We start from the raw sequence: 25,235 nt of genomic DNA, 5'->3' as shown, positions 1-25,235 counted from the left end.
CTAAATTGACTGTAAAAATACATAAGTCTAAAAGCTGGGTATTACAAATTCTATGTTCCTTCTTTGTCCTCAAGAGGAGATAGAGACCTTTTATTTATATGGAAACTTATAACAGATTCCTAACTGATCAACCCACATTCCAACGGAATAGGTGAACAAGTTTTATTATACTAAAGAAGAAGTCAGCATAGGAAAACAACAACTGAGAAGATATAGCATGACTTTCTTCCTAGATCTAAGCTCCACTAAGAACAGTTATAAATGTCTCATAAACCATTATGCTGAAGAAATGGTCAAGTGGCTTTGATCTTCTTCAATGTTGCTTTTCTTTGACTGGGTCTGCATCGTGGCTGTATGCTTGATGTTCCTTGAAACCACCAACTTGGTCTTTCCTTCTTAGCCGACCCTACATCATAATGTTAACGTGCACAAAAAGCATGTGTATATACTAATATTAACATGATATAAATTAAATCATGCTTAAGATTGATTTAGATATTTTGCATAGATAAACCATTTAGAAACCATTATATGACAACCTTAAGTATCAGACAAATCAGTTCCAGAAACACTTAAAAAGGCATTAACTAGGAGAGTATCCTGATCCAAATATCGTCTAAACACAAGACCTAGGAAGGAATACTATGACAAATATATATCAAAACAGAGACATTATTTAGGCTTATCATCTCCCCCTAGCCTAACTTCTTGTTGATCCTCCAGCAACAGGAAAATTTTGAATTCTGGCATTGATTCTGAAATTGTCAGGGGTAACCTGCCCAGAACCTCCTATAGACAAACTCCAGTAGAATCCTTTCATCTTTTCCAATCGCGTCCACCTGGAGCATTCTATTGCTTCACTATATGGTGGATCACTATCCCTGCATCCCATTAGTGGCCATAAGAGGATTGGAGGCTAAAAACTGAGAAGCAACCAATGTCTTCCTTTCATTCTTCCCAAGTGTATATATTTGGGTGCTCTCTTCATTGTTGCATGATAGTTTTGTAAGGAGTGTAGCTCGGATTGCTTCAACTCATATGGCAGGCTATTCCAATGTTGGACCAAATTCCCTATTGCTACCTGTCCTTCACTTGTAGCCATTTTCTCATATTCCTTATATACTTCCTCTCTTAAGAGCAAAATGTATTTTCCAAAATCTGGTTGATATACAATCTTTTGTCAGTCAAAATAAAGTCTTCTTGGCTCTCTTGATTCAACCCTTAATGGGAGTGAAAGGTCAAGTTCTTCCTTTCTATGTATCTGGAACTTCTCTCCCCTTGCAATTTTATTTTGCACCCATGACATGAGATCTCTCGGCTGGATATCTCTAATGTAGAGGAGAGGGTTCCAATCAACATCATCAGGAACAGCCTAATTATATAAATAAAATTCACAAAGCAGATTCTTGATGTTTGTAGGAGATGTTTGATAAACATGATAGAATTCCTCAGGTGTCTGCAAAGAGGGATTTAGATCCCTGACAATTCTCGTTATCTGGAAACAAATATGTTGTTCCTTTAAATACAAAGAGTAAACCCGAGGAGGTGCTCGACATTGCATTAGCTGTGATGCCATAGTGGCTACCATTTCCACCTTAGTTTTAAGTTGAGAAATCTCCTCATCTTTTTGTTCAATGATCTTCTTCTGCTAGTTAATTATCCTTTGCATTTCTGCTTTTTCCAATTCCCATTCCTAGTAAATGGCAAGTGCCACTACATGACTAGTAAGATAAGTAGGTGGTCTATGAATAGGTTCTTTAGGCTTCATCTTTTCAACTCTACTTCCTGCTTCAATAACATGTTCTGTGGCGAATGCTAAACTATCAAGCCCATCAAAACCTACTTCTTCCTCTAGCTGCTCATGAAGGTTCTGTAGCTCTTCTTCTTCATCTTTTTCATCTTCCCTTCGGAATTCCTTAGGTGGAGAAGAAGGAACATCACTCTCGGGTGGACTCTGTGGCTCTTTTTCTGGAGAATCTACCAGAATGGTGAAATTCGGCTCCTCTGATTGTTCCTGATCTTTAAGCTTTTTCTGGAGCCTAATGCTTCTTCTCTAAGGTTTTTCTTTAGTGGTTGTAGGACTGCTTCTTGTAGCTAATTCATCAGCTACTTTAGTGGTTGTAGGAGAAACCATTTTTGCGACTTTCCTTTTCTTAGCAACAGGAGAGGGTAAATCCCCACTTTTACTTTTCTCCTCTTTCTTTTCTATGTCAATTTGTTTCCCTTTGCCTTTTTCCCTTTTTGTAGTAGCCCTAGTTTTCATTAGGCTTTGTGAAGGAACCCCTGTTGAGGCTTTTTCTTGTAAGGGTTCCTTTACTTCAGGAACATTTTGCTCTGGCGATATCTCGGAGGATGAGGGTTCAATAGGCGAACCAGGTCTTTCAAAATTTTCAAAATTTTTCTGCTCTTGAGATGGAAGCAGTTCCACTGGACCCACATTATCTACCCTAAATCTTCTAATTTCCACAAATTCATTCCAAGACATTGGAGAGACATCTCTTAAAGATCTTTCAAACAACAACTTAATCAAACAATGATGAGAAACAGAGTGAGGCCTACCTTTCTGTGTTTCTATTGTGCTTATGGAAAGAAGATTGTACAATATGTTTAGAACATTCATCCTTCTCTCATGGCATAGATGACTCAGAAGCTTGAAATGATGGGAATGTAGATAGGAGAATCTTCCTTCACAAGTTAAATACTTCAAGACATACAATACTACTGCTCTCCATTTAGGCAGAAGAGATTCTCGTCTAGCTCTGTGTCTATCTATCACTAAAGGTGGGTCTCCCTGTCGTGTAAATTTTGCTCTCGCACTACGTGCATCCTTAGATTCAAGGTATTTTTCTCTATCTGTTGGCAACCCAACTACTTTCGCAATTCATTCCTCTGTCACCACAACTCTCAACCCTTTTACCTGGGCTTCTCCATCTGAAACTGTATGGGTAAATTCCCTTGCAATTTCCTCATAAAACTCAATCAACTTCATAAAATAATCTAGCCACCCACTATTGTAGAATACTAGCTCATAATCTTGGTCTTGAAGAAGGATTTCATGAACTGTTTGTTCATGACGAATAGGTGGACCAGCCATTGCAGCAATAATACTCTCAACTCACCAATGGCATAAATTTGCCCAATTATGCAATTGAAATATGCTCTATTTGGTCGGAACCTAGCTGCAATTCTAAAATAACTCAAGGTAGACAAAAAGACAGAGTACATAATATCACCTCAAACCAAAAATTTGAAAAATTTAAACATAAGAATTACCTGCTAGAATAATTCACATCGCACTTCCACCCCCCAACCTAAGGTTTAACAAGTGTCGACACATGCGGAGGAGGACTAAAAAGGACACTATGCAAATATCATGATGATAGGAAATATGGTTTAATTATATACATGTAACAAAAATAAATACACACGTGTACCTCACATCGTGCGATAATGACTGTAGCTAAAGAAATTTATTATATAGGACATTGAGCCACCATGCACGGAAAGCGAGGTGAAAATGAAAGAAGGAAGTAGAAGGAAATGAGTGAATACGGAAATGGAATATTTATTGCACAAAAATGTACTTCTACCGGATATGGAAGTATTTAATATGAGCATGCAACAAAGATTTAGGATGAAGAGGTAACAGCAAAGTCGTTGCCTATTGCTGCAGGAATCTCGAGATTTTCTGGTGTGGAGAACTGCTGCAGGAATTCATCCTTGTTAAGAGGCTTGTGGTAGAGGCACAGACAATTACCATTTACTAACAATTTGAATTTAACAGGATCAATTGTGGATAATTGTACGACACCATTAGAGAATGTTTCGATTACCTCATAAGGCCCTAACCAGCATGTCTGCAATTTTCCCAAGTTGTCTTTATACCTTGAATCATAGAGAAGGGCCCAATCACCTAGCTTGAATGTTTTATCTTTTACATAACGATCATGCCACTTCATGCGTTGATTCTAAATTGTTTTTGTGTGTTGCAGGGCTAACTTTCTAATTTCATCTAAGGCATTAAGTTGCAGGAGCCTTTCTTGGTGTGCTGTAGAAAGAGTCATATCCAAGGCAATGGTTGTTCTCAAGGTTTTATGCTCAAATTCCATAGGCATCATATCTTTTTTCCAATACACCATTTCAAAGGGTGTAAACCCTGTTATGGTTTTCCAAGTGGTTCGATAAGCCCATGCTGCTTCAAATAACCTGCTAGACCAATCCTTATGGTTAAGAGCTACTATCTTGGTCAATATAAATTCAAGTTCTCTATTAGTGATTTATGCTTGTCTATTCGCCTAAGGATGGTAGGGAGTGCACTTTCTATGACTTATATTCATTAACCAGGGAGGTGATCAAAGTGGAAGTGAATTTTTGCCCCTTGATCTGTCACAATCTCTCTAGGAACTTCATATAGAGTAAAGATCTCTTCATATAAAAATCACGCTACCTTATTATCCTTGGCATGCTTGAGTTCTTTTACCTCAACCCACTTTGTGACATAGTCAGTACATACAAGAATGTATGACCGACCATTTTATGATGGATCAATTGGCCCAACAAAGTCTAACCCCCTTTTGTCAAAAGGTGTAACAACCACTTGTGGATGTAAAGCCATTTCATCAGACCGAGTTGGTCTTCCCATTCGCTGACATCTGTCACTTTTCCTGGTATATTTGACTGCATCCTTGTGCAAAGTTGGCCAACAATACCCTATAGTCAGTGTCTTGAGAGTTGTTCTCTTGGTAGCAAAGTGACCTCCACAAGGCTCATCATGGCAGGCATGAAGGATATCATAAGTTTCATCTTCTCTAACACATCGCCTCATAACTTGATATGGCCCTGTATAGAATAAGCAATTTGTTATCCATGAAAAGTTGAAACTCTTTTCTACCAGTAATCTTCTTTCTTTTGGAGAGAAATGAGGAGGAATCTTGTTAGCTGCTAAGTAGTTAGCTATGTCAGCATACCATGAAATGCTCACATTAATTGAAAATAAATGCTCATCTAGAAAAGAATCATCAATGGCTTTAGGATTATCCTATGTTTGAATTATGGACAGAAAGTCTGCCACTACATTTTCTTTACCTGGCTTGTCTATGATAGTGATGTCAAATTCCTGCATTAACAACAACCATCTTGCCAACCTACCTATAATGGAACTTTTATTCATAAGGTACCCGATGGCTACATGATCAGTATGCACAAAAATTTGATAACCAGTGATATAGTGTCTGAACTTATTGAGGGCATACATAACAACTAACATTTCCTTTTCAGTGATAGTATAATTTAGCTCAGGTCCTTGCAAATTTTTGCTAATATAATAAATTTTATTTTTAAAAACTCCTTGCTTCTGCCACAAAACTGCACCTATTGCAAAATACAATGCATCTGTATGAATGTGAAAAGGAAGAGACTAATCAGGTCCTTTAAGCATAGGGGCCTAGGTTAAGGCTCCTTTAAGTTTAGAAAATGTCTCTTCACATCTTGGTGTCCATTCAAACTCACCATCTTTTATTAAGAGAGAATACAGAGGTCTTGTCATCTTACTAAATTCCTTAATAAATCTCCCATAGTACCCTGCATGGCCTAAAAAACTTCTTACATCCTTTTGTTTTGCAGGGGCAGGAAGGTCAAGTATTACCTCAATTTTGGCTAGATCAACTTGAATACCTGATTGAGAAATATGATGCCCTAACACTATTCCTTCTTGCATCATCATGAAGCATTTTTCACTATTTAGGGATAAATTATGATCCTCACACCGCTGCAACACTTTAGCAAGATTTTGCAATGCTTCCTTAAAGGTGGCTCCATAAGCAGTAAAATTATCCATGTAAATTTTCATACAATCATGGGATATATCTGAGAATATACCGAGGATAGCCCTTTAAAAGGTCGCAAGAGCATTGCATAGACCAAAAGGGAGAACTGAATAGGCATATGTTCCCCAAGGGAAAGTGAAGGTGGTATTTTTCTGGTCTTTAGAAGTTGTTCCGATTTGATTATAACCACTAAACCCATCCAAAAATGAAAAGTATTGATTACCTGCTAAAGAATATAATACTTGATCTATGAATGGAAGTGGAAAGTGATCCTTTTTGGTAGCAATGTTGAGCTCCCTATAGTCCACACAAATTCTCCATTTTCCTCCTTTCTTTGGAACTATAACCAGGGGAGAAACCCATTGACTATCTGAAATAGGGTAAACGAATCATGCATTAACAAACTTTTGTAGTTCCTCCTTAACTATTTCCCTTAGTGCGGGATTAATCCTTCGTTGAGGTTGTCTAATTGGTTTACAATCTTCTCTAATATAAATTCTATGGGTACACAATGTAGGATTTAATCCCTTCATGTCATGATAATCCCATGCGAAGGCTTGTTTTTGGGCTTTGAGTAGTTATATTAATGACAACCTTTGGTCTGTTGTAAGTTGACTATTGACATTCACATTTTTTCTTGGGGCAACCTCTACTTGAGTAATTGACTCAACATTAGATATTTCAGATAAACAAGAGGTTTGGACTTCCTGTGGTAATAAGGTATGAAATATGTCTGTGGTTGCAAAAGAATATAAAGAACTTGCAGATGGAAGAAGAGTATGCAAAGGACTTGCTGATATACCAGATGACTATTGAGTTGCTCCATAATGATTTCCTATGACGTTAGAGAGTACCTTATCATCTTCTTGGAGTTCTATAAATGGTTCCCTAGTTAACATCATTAATTGTTGAACGAAAATAATTTCCTCTGCTTCTTCTCGTATATCTGGCTATACTACTTGCTCTTGATCAAGTTGTGGTTGTGCTGGAGAATAAAGTACAAGAGTTTTAGTAGTGATACCATCTAAAATGGTCATGTCCCCTTATCTGCAACCTATGTATGCATCAGTTGTAGCAAGCCAAGGTCTTCCCAAAATGATTGGATATCCACCCAATGTTGCCTTAGGAGAGAGTATTATAAAAACCAGCCAGATATTCCCAAGAATCTAGTGTGACAACAATATCCTCAACCATCCCTTCAGGCCAGATAGTAGAGCTATCAACAAGTTGCAGGACCATTGGGGTAGATCTAAGACTAGTAATACTGAGTTTTTGCATAACATCCTTGGTCATCACATTTATCGCTACTCCTAAGTCTATCAAGGCATTTTTAATTTGAGTTCCATTAATAACTACCTTCACAATAGGACTACCTAGGTCAGAATATTTAGGGACAACAACTTTTCCTAACATAATATCAACCAATTGCTCTACTACATGTACTGTTTTTGGGTCCTTTTTCTTGCGTCCAGGTTTTTTTAGACATTCCTCTTTAATAGCTTTTCCATATATGGGAATATCCTTAATAGCTTGAAACAATGGAATCTTTACACATATATGTTTTAATTGATCAATAAGATCAAAAGCTATGTCATCATGTTGCCTAGACACTTCTACCTTTAATCTTTGAGGAAATGGGGGAGTTCTAACAGGTGTGGCTAGAGTATCAGATTGATGTACCTGCTCAGGGTTTCTAGGTTGATTAGGTGTAGTATCCTGAGCAATCTCTTCATATGGTAATTCTGTTATAACTGGAGGAGATGGGGTAGGCAGAGTTGTTCCTGACCGTAAGTGAATATCACTTATATCAAGAGAAAATGTAGGATATTGATTAGGATCAGCTAGAAAAACTTGATGTTGTTGCTGAGGTTTGTTATTTAGATTTGGCACAGGTTGTGTTGGTAGTTGAGTTGGCTTGGGTGGAGTAGCATTAGGAGCTATTGGTATTAAAGCCGGTTGTTGGGACTATTGTTGTGGCTACAGGAAACTTGATGGTTGGTTTGCCCATTGCTGACCTACCCTCTATTGCGGTGATTGTTTCCAGTTACCTTGAGGTGGTGACCAGTTTCCTTGTGGTTGCTTCCACTGAGATGAAGGACTTTGATAATTGGGCCAAGGGTTTTGAGAGTTATTCCAAGACTGGGGAGTATAATTTCCAAAAATTTAGGAGTATGGAGGTTGCCACTGATTATTTTGTGCATTGAAGTTCATATAACGACTAGAAAAAGACAACGGATCTTGTGGCATACCTTGTCTTGGAGGCCAAGGCCTTCGTTGTGCAACATAAAAGAGTTTTTCATCATCTCCATAGACTGGTTTAAAATCTAGGGGAGTCTGTTGGCTATCAATTTTAGCTAGTAGTTTCTATTTGCTGTTCCCCTTCTTTTGCCAACAATGAGGACAAAACTCAGCAAGCATGGCCTTTGCTTCCTCATGCTTCTTTCTTGCTTGAAGTGTATCCAACTGAGTAGCCATATTGTTAATAATATCCTCTTTAAAGTCCTTTAACAAATGAGTTATCTCCATCCTTGAAATTGTTGTAGATGCCTTTGCAATTGAAGAACTGACCCTATAATGTCTTCCCTTCTTGGGTGAAGCTCTAGAATATTTTTGACAGATTTTTCTGATGTCATCCCATTGAACTTGAGTAATGTCTTCTCCTCCCATGAGGTCTAATGAGTCAACACAGTCTTCATTGATTCCCCTTAGAAAAATCAACTTCATGGATTCTTCACTCAAGGTGTTATGCTTGGATTTTCTGACACTAAACAGAAACCTCTTCAAATAATCTTCAAGACTCTCATCTTCTTTTTCTATCATCTAGAAGATATCATCACCATGTCGGTCCATTCCTCTGCAATAATCTTTGTACTTATCCAAGAAGTTTGTCTTGATTTCATCCCAGGTAGTGATTGCATCTCTACCTAGACTCATAAACCATCTTAGAGAAGCTTCTTTCAGAGTAGCAAGGAATAACTTGAGTTTATGGGTGTCGGCGGTATAATCATAACTTCTACAGAGGATGTAAAATTTAAACAAAAAGGTATCTAGATCTTCTATCACCAAGCCATGAAATTTTGGAAGAGAAGAGGCTGGTGTAGACGTATAAAAATGACCATATTCCTAAATGAATATTTTATGTTCATTTCTCTATTTAATTAAATCCAATTTAATTAAATTATTCTTTTTCCTCTATTTAATTCAGTAAATTACTCAATTAAATTCACTATACCTCGTTTGCCATTTAATAGAATAAATTCATTTTATTCAATTAAAGCCCCTATCCACTTTTTAATTAAATTCAAATTTAATTAAAATAGTTATCCTAAATTAAATAAATATAATTTATTTAATTGCAACCAAATTGAATTAAATTCAATTAAAACCCATTATCCCTTCATCCACTTGCAAAATCGTACACCTCCCACTTGCATCCTAACCCTCTTCCTAATTTCTTCTAGAATCCATCTAATCCTAATTAATTAACCCAAACCCATCCATTATCCCTTTTCCCTAAATTTGAGGAGGTCACTTCTCAAATTTGGAGTAAAGTCTTCTAAAAGCATTAAAGCCTTTATCCATTACTTGTTGAATGCCCCCAAATTTGGAAGGACTCTTACAAATTTGTCCCCAAAGTCTTCATAACCATTAATGGTTAGCTCAACCCTCTAGCATGGTTAAAGAATTTCTGTAAACTCAACCTCCATGTAACCCAAGGGTCTCATCAAGCATTTATTGCTTTGACCATGGTTATCCTTAATCCTTTGCACAAGAATTTATCCTTTGGATAAAATCTTTATCCAATGGGTAATCTTAACTTAACCTTAACCCTTAACCCCTAGGGTAGCCATGAGGTCTTCTCAAGCATTTAATGCTTCTTACATCTCCTCCCAACCAACCTTATGTTGACAATTGTCACCATTCATTGGTGCCAATTGCAAACATGGATTCCCAACTTTCAAACTCAACCCTTGATTGCCTCTTTCAATCCTGACCATCCATTGCCCTATTTTTGCTATAAATAGAGCTCTCATTCCTACATTTTTCATCATCCAAGTCTTTAGCATCACACTTATACTAAAATCCATTCAAGCTTTCATATATCATTTATGCTCATCATTTAGCCTCTCTTTTAAATAGGAATTAATCTAAATATGCATGTTTAGAGTATGTTCCTTATCATTTATCTTAATCATAGACTAATATAGCATGCTAGGATAGTCTTGTTTACTAATCTTGTCATATTATAACTAGTTTGTTTCATTTATAGGATCATGCCTAGCTTAGGATGCATCTCATCTTAAAATCAAACCAAGCATCCCTCGTTCTTGCATTTGTCATCCCTAAACCACTTTTCTCAATGACCTGAGAGCAAAGACATTGGTTTGAGGGACCTTGTGAGATAGAGAACCATGGAACCAACCTTGGGAAGCTGAGCCATACTTTCATGACTCCATAGCTTGCACCAAGAAGTCATGTGGGTGTGTGAGCAACTCTCCCTAGAACTCCATTTTTCACATTTCAAGTTCTATTGACCCGCTTTTCCTGCATACATTTCTGGCGCCCACCATGGGGCTCAACCCCATATATCAAATCAGTTTTGAATTTAACCACTTTTGCAGGTCCGTGGGAAACAAGAATCAACACGTGGGAAACATTCCCTAGCGCATCTGGTTAACAGTCTAGCGCATCCCACCTACTGTTCAGCGCGTTGCGTCCATCATATAGCGTGTGAAGTATTTTCCTTAGCGCATTATATTTCTAACATTTTCCTGTAGGTCTCAGCGTGGGAGAAAAACAGTGCGGTGCATCCGGAAACCAGTTTAGCACTTTTGGAAAACAGCTTAGTGCATCGAGTCTGTTTGATAGCGCATTTCACCCATTCTATAGCGCGTACAGTTTGTCCTATAGCGCATCACAGACAGGGGACAAAATTTACTTTGTAACAAAAATCAAATTTAGACTTGTAGAAGTCCACAAAGCCAGTGTTTCTCTAACTACTTTACTTATCATTTTTGCAGGATTACTGACAGTTTCTTGTAGGTTTGGGAGATCTTTTTTTTTAGTTAGGACTTAAAATAGTTTGAATTTTTTTTACTAACTTAGCTAAGTTAGTTAAGAGTTTGAATTCTTTTAATTTCTTGTTTAAAAGATAAAATTGAACTGACTTTGTTTTGGGGCTTTAAAAGGAACAACAAAAACCACCATTTTTGCTTTTCTAGGAGAACAAATTTGCAAATCAAAAGGCTTAAAAAGAATTTCACCATCCTTTGGTGCATAAAAGGATCCATCTTTAATTTTGGCAAAGTAAAGAATCACACAAAGTCAAAAGGTCATTTGCAAATTTAAAGAGAGAAAATCTTCCCCTTTCGAAGCGATTTACTTTGTTGACAAAACATCAGATTTACTTTGTTGACCACTTATTTTCAATAAATCAAAGAAATCATTGCCTTGAAAAGCTAAAAATAACACCATGTTTTCGTGGAGAAACATCTCCCTATAGTATTAACAAATCATTTCTTTGAAAGATTAAAAAGAACAACTTGATTGCCTTGTCTCGAAAGTAGAAGGTATATGCTCTCCCTTTAACTGGGTGATCAAAAATCTAGACTACTCTTACGCTTTCAATCATTTCAAGCATTTTACAATCCTTTAGCAGGCCTACCTTCCTGAGGAGTTGAAATCAACTCTTAAAGCCATTTATGGCTAGTGTGAAGGGAACGACCTAAGTGGGAAACGACTTTGACGCCAAGTGTTCCAACCCACTATAATCAAAAGTGGAAAGTGACGAAAGTCCTTTTCAACGGTTGCGCGCAGTGATTAGCCTTCCCCCAGTTTCCTTGAGATATGTAAAGCCTTTGTTCTAAAGGTTGGGAAGCCTCCTGAGGGAGTTTATCACTAATGGCCAAACAAGAAGCCTAATTACAAACCATAGAAATAGAAACCTTGAGCTAAGTCAATAACCAGACATTTGTAATATCATAGTGCAAGGGTGGGGAAGAATCTGCCCCCAAGATCGCTCACCATATATCTCCCAAGATAACTACTCAATTGTGAAGCAATTCACTTTGAGTTAATTTCTAGCAAAAGGCAAAAAAATGGGCGCCCTCTAGGGGGTGACACGACTGTTTGAGCTGACGGAGTATCGAGACTAGTGGGCTATGATGTTACTTATGACCTTTAAATAAAGAGTCTTCTTGAAGTGTATTATTTGTATCTAAACCTGTTAAAACATTAGGGATTTGAACACATCCTCGCAGAACATACACTTTTTGTTAGATTAAACAAAATGGTTGTCTCTTTGGTGTTATGCTTGCATTTACTACTTCAGAAAATCATCCATCAAAACTGAAAAACTCATAACAAAAATCTAAAAAATTACAAAAACCAACCAAAGGAAAATATCAGGACACTCTAGCACGTGAGAGAAAATTCTTAGCACGTGTGGTACATTTGTTAGTGCATCAGAGCATCCAGTTAGCACTTCTGGTTGAAACAATAGCGATCTACCAAAATTTCAATAACAACATTAAACAGTCAGCACGTCCGGGAAACGACCTAGCGCATTGGAGCATCAGCTTAGCACACAGGAGTCAAACAATAGTGCATAGAGTTTAAAAGTTAGCGCATAGCAGACCCATATTAGCACATAACTTTCCAAGCCAGACAGAAAACAAATTTTAGTAGTCCAAACATTTAGTGCATGGCTGGGGGCAGCTTACACGTGTGGTCTTTTATTTAGCGCGTGAAGAAATTTTGGTAGCGCATCGCATCTTTGTTTTAGCGCGTGACCAAACCTAGAAAAACAGGGGGTAAAACAATGAAGAATTTTGAAAACTTAGAAAACATTTTTGGAAACCTCTTTTCATCAGCATCACTTTTCGTCAAAATAGAGTATCAACAACAGAGCTTTAAAAACAATTTCTTGAGCAAAATTTGTATCAAACAAAAGTTGTAAAAATCCAAAACTGGTCACGTGATAAAACATATCTATCCTATCAAAATTAGGAAACATCATCACAAGTGACAAAAGGGTCCTTTATCATCTCACAGATTTTATCTAAAAAACACTTGTTTAAAACCTCAGCTTGTCAAATCAAGTTTCTATATCGGGAGACTTTATCCATATCATTTGACACGCTTTGTCGTGAAGGGGCATCTAAACCTTCACTTTGATAAAGTAAAACTTGAGTTTTCAAAGCAAGATCAACTGAATCAAAAACAATTCAAAGGAAACCATTGATCACTTATGCATGACTAATCCCCATATTCTGAGAAGAAAGAATATTTATCGTAACACCACGTTGAAGAAACAACAACCAAGTTTTTCCAAATTTATCAAAAGAAACAAATTTTTATACATCAATCGTCAACTCTTCAAATCTCATCGAACATTCCTTCATCACATCAAACTTTATATCCAGAACAAATCCAACGAATTTGACAAAGAGCCTTTAAAGACTAGGGCATATTGTCAAAAATCCGCATTTAATCAAATCATAAACGGTGGAGGAAAGATCAATCCGGCATTCTTGCCCGATGAGTGCATCACTTACAACACACCCCGACTTGAACCACCAACTCCCGAACAACATATCGAAGAGTATTTTGTCCCCTTCGTCACAGAAAGTTTCTACTAAAATGCCTATTACTCGCTCTAAACAAAACCAACAAAGCGAGGCACAAGCAGAATCTAGTATGAATCAAAGATTATCAAATCCTTTTGAAGGTCCACACCTAGAGGATACTGAAATTTCTGAAGAACTTCTTCAGGAATGCCAAGAAAGTGCTTCCTTCCAAAAACTTGTGGAACGAGTCATGGAAAATGACAAGGAAAAATACTTGCTCATGCTCACAAGCAAAGGAGTCAAACTCCCTGAATACTTTGACGCAGATGTGTTTAGAATGAGACCTCAACATTATGAATATCAAGAATGACAACAAGAAGGGGAAGCACGCGACCCTGAACAAGATATCCCCGAGCAAAACATACCAGAACAACATACACCAAGACAAAACATCCCCGAGCAAAACATATCGTTCCATACATCGTTTCAACCCAAGATCAATGCAAGGGAAGAGCTCTTCCCCCGGCAAAACAATACGCCTTTGGTTGCCCTTACTCAACAAATGCAAGACATGCAACAAGGGACGACAGTGCGGTACTCATTAAACGAATTTGTTCTTATCCCTTTGACAGAAGATTGCACATGATCCCTTTTCCTCCAAACTCAGACGTACCTAAATTTGACAAATACAATGGAAAAAGTGATCCCCGTGATCATGTCAGAGAATTTTGTACCATGAGTCTTGAATTTGCTCATGATGACACCTATCTGATGAGGTTATTCCCAAGAAGCTTGGGAGGACAAACAATGAAATGGTTATCAAAAATTACACTTCCTATCAGATCATTTGATGAATTGGTCAACAAGTTTGTAACACAATATTCCTATAGCATTCAACATGCTATAACCATGCTAGACGTCTGCAACACCAAACAGAAAAACAATGAAACATTTATGATATTCCTTCAACGTTGGTGACGTATGGTTTCATGATATCCTAGAGACATTCCTGAAAAAGAGAAAATAGAAATTTTCATCAACAACTTGAATGGTGAGATGAGTTATAGGCTCAAACTCCAATGCATATCGTCTTTCGCTAAATTGATTGAAAACGGCATTCAAGTAGAAGAGGCATGTGTCAAAAAGGGAATGCTCAAATTCTTCAAAGAAGGAACAAATTCATCAAACTACAATAACCAAAATAACAACAACTTAGACAAGTCTAGACTCTGGACTCGAAACAAAAACGAAGGTAGCAATGAATCGCATGATCCAAAATCTAAGCAACCAGTGCTCGCATTATCCGGAAATCCTCAAGATACAAAAATTCCTAAAGGTGCTAACCCAGACGCTAATACATACACACCAAATACCAATCAAGGTCAACCCAGCGCAAACAACACTAGCAATACTCAAAACAAAACCATGACCTAATAACAATTCGCACGACAACACCAACAATTTCCAAAAACGTGTCTTCACACCACTAAGACAATCACTAGAGTCAGCATTCAGAGAACTCCTAGCAAACAAGATTATCTCTTTGCCTACAATCAGCAACTATGAACCCCAAATCAAACCACCTTGGTGGAATGACTCACACTTTTGTGATTTTCATTGCAACAAAGGTCATCGAACGAATGATTGCATGAGATTGAAAAACATTGTTCAGGACATGATTGATCGAGGTGATTTAATGGTGGATGGTCTCAAAACAAATGGTGACCATGAAGCCTTTAAAAATCCTCTTCCAAACTACAACAAAGATGGAGCTTCAACCTCAAACGATACACGTGGATCTCGTATCAACCACCTCTACAATAACACCATCAATCACATATCAGCTGAAGACCATCATGTGAATGTCATCACAATCCGAGACCAGCATGATCATGAATCTGTCAATATAACAACCAGAGCTCAGAAATATGTCTTGAAGGGACATACATCGCATATAACCACTACACCAAAAATCCAATATGATTTAATCAGCCAACTACGCAAAACTCCTACTCAAATATCCATACTAGAATTGTTGAAACTGTCACCAAAACACAAAGACATATTGGAACAAGCGCTATTGGAAACCAATGTACCTCAAGATTTGGATGCAGACAAATTTCAAGCCATGGTCACTCATATGACAGGGCCTCATAATCTCACCTTCTCAGAGCATGATAATACTTCCTTAAGTCATCTGCATAACACTCCCCTCCATATTAAATTCATTGTTTATAAACACCAAGTAAAAAGAGTATTGATAGATGGAGGAGTTGGACTTAATATATGTACCTTAAAACTTATCCGTGTATTAGGCTTCTCAGAGGAGTCTATTGATCCACGTGAAAAGATTACCATAAAGGCATATGATGATGAGGAAAGGTCATCTAAAGGAACCGTGATGTTACCCATACAAGTTGGACCAGTGCAAAAGGATACTATGTGTCAGGTCTTAGACATAGACCTCACCTACAATATTTTATTACGTTGACCCTGGATACATGAAATGCAAGCAGTGTCTTCTACGTATCGCCAGTGTGTCAAATTTCCCTATAACAGACAAGAAGTCTCTATATCTACTAATCACAATCCATTTCAACATTGTAATGCAATGGGAGCAGCCCAGGACAGTTTGGTTCCCCATAATAGGGAAAAACAGAAATCCTCAACAACAGATCTACAGAAGGCAAAGCTCGAATCATTACCTGGAGATTTCAAGCAGAAAACGAAAATCAGAGAACAAGGTATGCGAGAATGCTCTTTGGAACCCATGTGTTTGGATAACTTACCAACATCACCCATATCTCATGGATTACCCACAACATCAACACATCAGGTAACTCAGCCCATCACCAAATTTGATGGTACCTTCATCCAACTAGGCACTCTAGCACATGAATTAGAAGAAAAGGACATTCTTAGCTGGTTATACAAAGATGAGGAAGAAGATAACAGAGCAGCTTCTCTGGACATAGTTCTACCAACACACCTATATGGGAAGGGCTACTTAATCATGCAACAAATGGGATATGACGGTAAAGGACCTATTGGAAAATGCAAAGAAGGAATCACTGAACCCATAGACCTTCCTTCACAGCTCAGTAGAGACAAAACAGGATTGGGTTGTAAACTCACTTTCCTATTAAGAAAGATACCATGCATAACTCCAAAACCACAATGGAAAGCAAAGAAGAATCCTAGCAGGAAGCACTGTTTGAGTTAGCAGAAATAATCCGCAAGGCACGTGAACGTCAAGAACAGAAGCAACATCAAGAAAAGCTCCTCATTCATACGAAGGCCATATCTACAGCAATAGCTCATATTCAAACACCAATATCTCAAAAATAAATAGAATCATCTCCTAATACCATTATTCCTCCCCAAGGAGGCACAGTCTATGAACAAATACAAAAAGTAGAAGCAGGATCCGACACAGAATCAACAAAAACTATCAAACTGGTATCCATCATCAAAGATCTATTTTAACCATACAACATACCTGTTTACAACACTGATAAAATCTGGGATGATAACTCAGAGACTTATTCCAATGAATATGAATGGGGTAGCTGCTCAAATGCTACTGGAGATATCACTGACAATACTAGCTCCATATCCCTTTCTCAAGAAGAGCATAATGCAGAAGATAGACTACCTGAATTTGGACCGCAGAATATCTATGACGCTAAGGAAAGCGAACGGAAACATTATGAACAAGTCTATACAGAAGATGATACCATCGAAGACCTCAACAAAATCCTTGGCTTCTTTGAAACCAAAACCAATCACGATGAAATCTTTGTCTTAACACTTATAGTAGCAAAACTTGATCCACCAAACGATTCCTTACCACTTGTCTTTCCCGACCTCATTGACTAGGATGAACCCAAAATACATGATATACCAATTTTCCCAGATGATGAATCTATTATCCACTACCTATGTACCGTTAACCTGGAAACAGGCTCTACCAGTGAATGAAGTAATGATGTCTGCAAACCAAGGAGTGCCAAGTCTCTCAGTCGTAAAAATGAACCAAATAAAAGATCTGATGCTGAAAACCAGTCAATGGCAACTCTTGATCACAAAAAGTAAAAATAAAGGATGCATCTGAGGGTGAAAACCTTTTTAAGGCACCTAAGGATGGGAGACTTGACACTCTTCCTAAACATTTTCATGAGTGATCACCCATATTGATTGAGCCCACTCAATCAGTCAACATTGGTACCACAGAAGCAGCCAAAAACATACACCTGGCAGAATCTCTGACAGGGGAGGAAAGATCAGCATTTCTCATCTTTTTTAAACAAAAGCAAATTAACTTTGCTTGGTCATATGCAGATATGCCCGAAATTGATCCACACTTGATCATGCATCACTTGTCCATCTCTCCAGGAGTTAAGCCAGTCAAGCAAAAACTACGAAAGATGAATCCACAGGTGGCACTCATGGTCAAGGCTGAACTAAAAAAACTATTAGATGTCGGATTCATTCGACCCATAGACTATACAGAATGGATTTTCAACATAGTACCAGTATCAAAACCATACGGCAGTATGAAGATCTGCACTGATTTCAGAGATGTCAACAAAGCCTATCCAAAGGATGACTTTCCTCTGCCCAGTATCGACATAATTGTAGACCTCACAGTGGACCATGCAATGCTCTCACTAATAGACAGTTTTTCAAGCTATAATCAAATAAAAATAGCCCCAGAGGATCAAGATAAAATAGCGTTTACTTGTCCTTAGGGAACGTACTGTTGGAATGTTATGCCTTTTGGCTTAAAGAATGCAAGGGCTACTTATCAATGAGCAATGACAACAATCTTCCATAACATGATGCATACCTTCATGGAAGACTATGTGGATTATTTACTAGCTAAATCCTTCACCAGAGCAGAACACCTCAGCATCTTGACAAAGATCTTTGATCGATTGGAGAAATTCCAAGTCATGCTCAACCTTAAGAAGTGTGTCTTCAGGGTTACATCAGGCAAGTTACTGGGCTACATCGTCTCAGCTAAAGGTATTGAAGTGGATCTAGCAAAGGTACAAGCCATTATGGAGATGCCACCACCAAATAATATCAGTCAGCTCAGATCTCTACAAGGACGACTCCAATCAATCAGGCGATTCATTGCTCAACTAGCTGATAAAAGTCTACCATTCAATCATTTGCTCCATAAGAATGTACCTTTCAGATGGGAAGCCAAGTGTGTAGAATCTTTTTATCAAATCAAACAGTATCTGATGAACCCACCAGTTCTAGTACCACTGGTAGCAGGAAAGCCCCTTATTCTATACATTTCAACAACAGATATATCACTGGGGGCATTGTTGGCACAAGAAGATCAATAAGGAAAGGAATGAGCCATATACTACATCAGCAGGACATTGAATGGCTATGAACTCAACTATACATTCATTGAGAAGGCTTGTCTAATGGTGGTATTCACATCTCAAAAGTTCTGACATTATATGCTAGCACACACAATTAAGCTAGTGGCAAAAATTGATCCTCTCAAATATCTACTCAGCAGGGCAGCTCTTATCGATCGGTTGGCTAAATGGGTCATGATTCTCAATGAATTTGACATCCACTACACATAATGAAGAGCTATCAAAGGACAAGCAATTGCAGATCAACTAGCTGAAGCACCGCTACCAAGAAAACAAACTATGGAGATTGAATTTCTGGACAGGGATGTTCTTGCTATTTCTACCACACAATGGACCCTATACTTTGATGGATCCTACACCCAACATGGTTCAGGTGCTGGAATTCTCTTCATCACTCCTGAAGGACACACTATACCAAGATCATATCGGCTTATGTTCCCATGCACAAATAATGTGGCTAAATATGAGGCATTGGTTATAGGCATCAAAATGGTCATAGAATGGAAAATCACAGAGTTAATGGTCTATGGAGATTCACAACTAGTCGTCAATCAAATCAACAATGACTATCAGACAAAGGATGACAAGCTACTACCCTACAAGCGAATGGTGGATGACTTCAAACAATATTTTGTACACATCACCTTCGAGCAAATACCAAGGTTGAACAATAGAGCAGCCGATGCCATGGCTACTATCGCTTCATTACTACAAATTCCAGAGCAACAAAGTTATGAGTTTCTGGTAGAACAACTATTCTCCTCAGCCTATGACCATTTTGAATCCCATGTTGTCTATGCCTTAACTGGTTCGGATTCCCCTTTATATGGACCCATATATGATTATCTAAAGAACAACATCCTACCCATTGACCAATCTCGTAACCAAAAATGTAATTTTATCCGACAAGTCGCCCAGTATACCCTTACCGCTGATACTTTGTACCGTCGAGGTCTAGATGGTACTCTTCTTCATTGCCTTGATCGTAATGAATCTAATTTCGCTTTACATGAGCTTCACGAAGGTATTTGTGGCACACATTCAAGTGGGACTACTCTTGCTAAAAAACTTCTAAGGATGGGATACTACTGGCCTACAATGGAAAAATATTCTTACCACTTTGCCAAGAAGTGTCCTAAGTGCCAGATCCATGGCAATCTGATACATGCACCACCATAGGAACTGCAGCCATTTACAACATCTTGGCCCTTTTGTCAATGGGGACTAGACTTGGTCGGCAAAATTCATCCTTCATCTTCAAATGGACACAAGTTCATTATAACTGCAACAGAATACTTTACCAAGTGGATAGAAGCAGTCCCCATGACCACAGTAACTGGAAAACAAATTGCTTCTTTTATCCTGAACTATCTAATCTGCAGTTATGGTATTCCAAGTTCCAACATCACCGATAATGGACGACCATTCAAAAACCAAGATGTCCGAGAACTATGTGAACAATTCAAAATACAACATCGATTCTCTACGCCATACTACCCCCAGGGGAATGGTCAAGCAGAAGCATCCAACAAAACAATACTGAAAATCCTCAAGAAAACAGTAAATGATGCAGGTGAAAATTGGCATGTACAACTCAATCCAGCACTTTGGGCATATAGAACTAGCATCCGTACACCTACAGGAGCAACACCTTTCTCATTGGTCTATGGATCAGAAGCTATTTTACCACTGGAGGTAGAAATTCCATCTCTCAGAGTCTCTCTAAAAGGCTTAATTCCAGATGAAGAGTATCGAGTCAACCGACTGCAAGAACTAGAACTATTAGATGAAAGACATCAGCATGCTTACACTCATCTCAAAGCATATCAGCAATGTATGTGCAGAAGCTACAATCACAAGGTCATCCCTCGTAACTTCAAAGTTGGTGACCTAGTCCTCAAAGAAAATCCAAAAAATCAACAAGATCGAGAAAAGAAAGTGAAATTTGAACCTAACTGGTTGGGTCCCTATGTCATCATATCAATCTATGGATCAGGTGCCTATCATCTTACAACTTCAAAAGGAGATGTACTCGACGAACCAACTAACAGCATTCATCTGAAGAAATACTACACTTGAGTAGTCTAATGCACGGAAAAAGTCAAAAACAAAAAAATCGAAAAATCAAGAAAAAGCAAATAAAAAGGTAGAATAAAAGCAACTGGTGAAAACCTGGTAACATGCGCTATTGTGAAAGGACAACTCCTTTATCTATATCCATATCCTTATCTCCATAGTAAAGCACTATCAGCCATCGCCTGACACTTAGCAAACATCCATTCAGGACATACTTAGCATAGTCACTATCATGGTTTATCCATGTATCCTCTCGCCACATCTCACCATGGCTTGGTAATCACTGTGCATATCCACATAATGAGACACACTTAGCTAGGGGCAATAATCCTCAAAACTTGCAGTATGTTCAAAACATCAAGACTATTTACAAAACTCAAAAACACCACATCCGGCAACCAAAAACTTACTCCATCACAAAACAAAACATTGAATCGCTAAAACAGGAATCACAAAAACACTACGATGGATGATTTTCTGAAGTACTAAATGTTGCATTATTGCATAAGGTCTCGACTATTTTTGCTTTTGAACCTTTTAAATTATTGGACTCTCTACATTTTCTCAACAATGCTTCAAAGCTAGAGATCATGGGAAAACTCCAATATTTTCTTAGTCTTCTCTCTGTGAGGCGATCACTTGTACTGTGTAAATACTTGTCTCAAGACGTGATACAACGAATATCACTGAAGACATGATTCCACTTTACGCATACAAATGGTTTAATCTTGTCTGTTTATACGCAATCTACACTCTAGTCGTCTTGGTTCCATTATACCTTGACGCTTGTGCTATATTGCAAAATCAAACACCATGTAAATTTTTCTCAAGTCATTATGGTTCAATTATACCATTATGCTTGTATAAATTTTCAACATATCCCAAACAAATCAATGCTCAATGATGATACCTATATCGAAAGCAAAATAACATATGGTTATATCAGGATGACAAATGCAGAATGAGGATGCTTCAAAAACAAGTAGTTGCATATCATTTTACAAGTAGTTGCATATCATTTTACAATTGGTTGCATATCAAATCATACATCTCATTTTCAAGATACATCTCACATCATGCATCATATCATCTATCTAAGCATTGCATCATCATAAAGTAAAGTAAAAACATATAGAACATGCATCCATAACACATCACATGATCAAAGAAAATGGTGTCATATATATATCAAAAAATGATCAAAATATACAAAATTTGTCATGTTTGTGCCCCATACAAAACAATGATCCAAAATACAATAGAGACATCGTCTCTCAAGTATGACTATCTCCTGAGGGTAATGGTCTCGTCGCTGATGTCCCAGCTCCTGGATCTCCAGGAGGATCCTGTCTCAAAGGCCCTGTCACGCCTCTTCTCTCTGACTGTGACCCAGTCTCTCAAGATCGACTCGATCTCGACTGCATGAAGCTCTGCACTCTGCGCTCCATGGGCATCGCATCCTCATAATGGCGTTGATAGTACTCTGCCTCCCTCACTCTGAAGGACATCTCTCTCATAATGTCCCTCATCAGACCACCTCTTGCTTCTCTCTGCACACTCCCTACCAGCTCCTCCGCTCGACCTTGCCGCTCTATCTCCGTATCGCGTTGTAGGGTTAGCTGGGTAATTTGATGTTGTTGCGTCAATAGTTGTGCCTGTAGCTATTGTACTGTCAACTGTAGAGTCCTGATATGGGCGTCCTCTGCATGCGTCAGGATCCGGACCCGTAGGGGCACCTATGAAGGGGTACCCCTATCCCTCTGTCTATCCTCAGTGCTGGTGGAGGTAACTCATCAGTCCTCCTCCTCTGTGTTGGCTGTCTCCACTCATCAGTCCCTCCCACTGCTACTATCACCTCTCCCACTCTCCCCTCCTCTCCTGCTCCGATCACCAACCCTCCTCTCCCTCTGTCCATCACAGCTCGTCAAACTGCTCTCTCCACCCGTACTCCCCCATCTCTACCTGTGTCTCCTCTCCTCCCTCGATATCCTCTCCCTCATCATCCTCCTCCACCTCCATCATCTCCCTCATCACCATCTCCCCCTACCTCATCCTCGTCATCATCGAAGGCAGGCCGCATCTCCTCAAGATCTGATATCCTAGCCACAGCACGAGCTACAAACAAACCAGCGAACTCATGTGTCATTCCAGCATCTAGTATCTCGGGAGCATAGTCCCATATCTGGCCCACTAAGCTAGAGAACTCCTCTACAGCGACTCCACTATCAATAGTAGGGCCCCAATCCAGTATATCCTGCCTCCGGCGCACATACAAGCAGGTCCCCTGTGGTATCCCCTGCTGCCAATCATACTGCCACAAAACTCTGCCAACCTGGAATCTCTCGATCACAAAGGGCGTCCGCCCTATCAAAAACTGACTCATAAAAACATAAGGCATCTCCAGCCCATCCTCGGCCCAGACCTCGCAATCTATATACGATCGCCAGATGACCGTATCGATGTTATCCAACACCCTCCTCTAGTGCTCAAGTTTGCCTAGCTTGTGTTGGACAACTAGCCCCCTATATCCATATGCATATGCCCCCCTAGCAGACTTGTCTCTATCCACCAGTGGCCTAGTTGTTGGAATGTGCTCCCAGCACCATACCTATAGGAGTGTCACACCAGCTGACAAACTGCCTTAACCCAGATATACCACCTCATGTAAATCCCTGTATAAATGAGCTAACATGGTCGATCCCCACGCAAACCTTCCGCCCTGTGTCACCATCTCCTCAAGCACCAATCCCCAACCTACAGAAAATCCCTTCGACCTACGGTCAGGACATAGGAATCCACCTATAAAACCTGCTAGTACTGACAGAAGAAGCGCATAGTCCAGATCCAAGAACTCCAACCAAGGGATCTCATACCCACACACTATCTCATCATGAAATATGTGTTGCAGTGCCTCTATCCCACCCTCCTCGGTCTACTCATACGGCAATAATGCACCTACTATGGGAATCCACAATATCCTGTAACAGTCCTCAGGAGTAATCGTCATCTCACCTGTGGAAAAGTGGAAAGTGTTCGTATCACTATGCCATCTCTCAGCGAGTGCTGTAAGTAAACCCCAGTTCACAGTGAACCATGGCATATCCAATAAAGACGACAAGCCACATCTCTCAATAACATCTACGTCAGCCTGTGCCAACCATGGTATCAATGCCCATGGTCTGGGGAACCGCTCACACGACTGAACCACTCCCAATCGCTCCTATCAAAAAGCAACACAAGTCCAATATCAGTTTCCTCATCAAAACAAAGATATCAAAATCAAAATCAAAATCACATCAAAACCTTGAAACATTTTGCAAAACTAATCAATTCCACATCATATCATTCCATATCAACTTGTAACACAACTCAAGTTTTCAAAAACCATATCAAAACTTGTAAAACAACTCAAGTCTCCACATCACATAAACTTGTAAAACAACTCAAGTTTTCCACCCATATCAGCTTGTAAAACAACTCAAGTTTCCAACCCATATCAACTTGTAACACAACTCAAGTTCCATGTTCATATCGGCTTGTAACACAAATCAGGCTCCACATATATTAACTTGAAGCAATGCAATCGAATCAAGTTTCGATCACAAAAACACATTAATATCTACATCAATAGCTTGAAAAATCGCAAATCAAACCAAGTTATATCAATTCTCATATTGGACAAATGATCAAAAACATTCCACCTCCCTAGGCAAAACTGACCTTATCCTATGTACTTTTTTACATTCAAAAATCATCCTATCTTGTAAAACCTACTGCATGCGCTAATTAAATTTGGCTATGCGCAAGACTAAATCCACGCGCTACCCTATTTTCTCCACATGCTATCCTATCTACCCTATGTGCTAGACTAACTCTACGTGCTACCCTTTTTTCTCCATGCACCAACTAATCTACCTTAAGCACTAAACGTGACCCATGCGCTGACCTATCCCATGTCTGCGCTATCTATTTAACCCTATGCGCTAGGTCTAACCTACGCGCTACATCCCTCTGCCCATGCGACCCCCTATGGACCCTATGCACTAGGTTTACTCAATGCGCTACCCTTTTAACCCTAAGCACTACCCTATGTCCATCATGTGCTAACCTAAGGCCATGCACTAACCTAAAAACTCCATGTGCTAACCTATGTCTTTTCAGACGCTACCCTAAATTGCAACCCTATGCGCTACAAAAAAATTTGTATGCGCTAAACTAAGACTCCTGTGCACCAAAATGTGAAAACCGCATTTCAAAAATAAAAAACTGACCAAAAATGATCAAATTAAAAATCAAAAAGGGGTCAAAAGGGTTGACTTACCAGTGGTCCATACGCAGCAGGCCTCTGATACCTCCAAACGTGC

The sequence above is a fragment of the Cryptomeria japonica genome, chromosome 3, assembly GCF_030272615.1.
Source record: "Cryptomeria japonica chromosome 3, Sugi_1.0, whole genome shotgun sequence".
Lineage (NCBI taxonomy): Eukaryota > Viridiplantae > Streptophyta > Pinopsida > Cupressales > Cupressaceae > Cryptomeria > Cryptomeria japonica.
Note: the sequence above shows the minus strand (reverse complement) of the source record.